Here is a 1,656-nt window from a genome sequence, read left to right as displayed (position 1 = left end):
TATATATATATATATATATATATATATATATATACATAGATATACATATATATATATATATATATACATATACATATACATATGTATATACATATATATGCATGTATGCATATTAAAGCCGGCTTGGAGTTTATTAATTATCTCGTTAGTTACGTAAATATTGTGATTACAGCGCATTTATTTACCAAAGAAAGCGTATGTGCATGTAGATTGAAGCCCATTGTCGAATGTGTGAGTGTGTGAGTGTGTGTGTATATAATATATAAAATCGGCTGTGTTTACACGCATGTACAAATATTATCATAAATAAATATATTATTTACTTTTATTTCTCTTTTAGTTGAATGATATAGAAGAGGAGAAAGTGTACGAATGTTATGCTTTGACGATTCTGAACTGATATCTATAGAGAAACTGAGCGAAAGAAATTGGGTTCCAGCGGATTGCTGTCTGAGATGAAAGTACTGTGTAATTTATTTAGTGTGCGGTCTATATAAGTTGTTATTCGGGGGCCCTAGTTTGTACATCTATACGCAACAATCTTATATCACCCTTCTCAGTTAAGTATCTATCTACGTTCCTGGTAATCAGTTCCGTTGATGTTGAAACTCATTACGACTCAACTGACGTTTAATCAATAGCATTGCATCCGTGACCAACGGTTCCTTTTATTTTTTTACAAACTACATCACCCAGTTATCTATACACAACAGGGTGCGCGATTTTTTTTGTGAGATCCAGGAGGGATTTTTAGCTGCACAATAAACGTCATGAAACGGGCCCTTAATCCCGTGTTTTTGTCATCGGAGAGCTGAAATATCTCACTGTCTTCTGTATTCCCCAAAGCTTTTCTTTTCAATTTAGCATTTATCACCGCGTTTTTGTTAGTAGGTGCAACAAGAGAAAATCTCTATATGGTTGTTTGAGCTGCTAGAAATAGTAAAATCTCATTGAAATTACACCCTGAACATGTTAAATTTTGAAGGCCATACTAGACAATTTGAAGTTTCATTGAAGTGGAAATATTCATGCTAGGTATGCTTTTCGTAAAAGATCAGTTTTCTGGAAGTTGATCTGGGGTTAAGTAAAACAACAACCACGTCTAAAACCAAATACTTTTAACAAGATGTTGGGTATAAGTGCAGCGGTTTCGACTGCAAAGTGATCTTCTTATCTCCTCTACAATAATGGTTCCCATTCATATTTAAGAATGTATCTACTCCCATCTCCACTCTTACATTATTACACTTTCACAATATTATTGGTATAACATAATCCTGATAACTATCTTTCTTTCTCTCTCTCATATATATATATCTATATATATAAAAATGAGAATGTGTCTGTCTGTCTGTCTGTCTGTCTGTCTGTCTGTGTGTCTGTATGTCTGTCTGTCTGTCTGTGTGTCTGTCTGTCTGTCTGTGTGAATCCCTAAAACTCGCGAACTACGCAACCAATTTCATTCAAATTTTACACATGCCTTACTTAGGGTTCCAGTTGTGTTTTAGTCAAAAAAAATTATTAACTTCTTGCAGAGTTCGAGCACACGGCAACATAATATCTCCTCCACTATTTAAGTATTACGTGTCAAAAGTGAAACAAAAACACTCATGTCAAATACTTTCACTTTAAAAATGAAACTATTCCACTAACTGA

Source organism: Octopus bimaculoides, chromosome 3 (genome assembly GCF_001194135.2).
Source record: "Octopus bimaculoides isolate UCB-OBI-ISO-001 chromosome 3, ASM119413v2, whole genome shotgun sequence".
Lineage (NCBI taxonomy): Eukaryota > Metazoa > Mollusca > Cephalopoda > Octopoda > Octopodidae > Octopus > Octopus bimaculoides.
The sequence above is the reverse complement of the archived record's forward strand: the minus strand, read 5'-3'. Positions refer to the sequence as shown.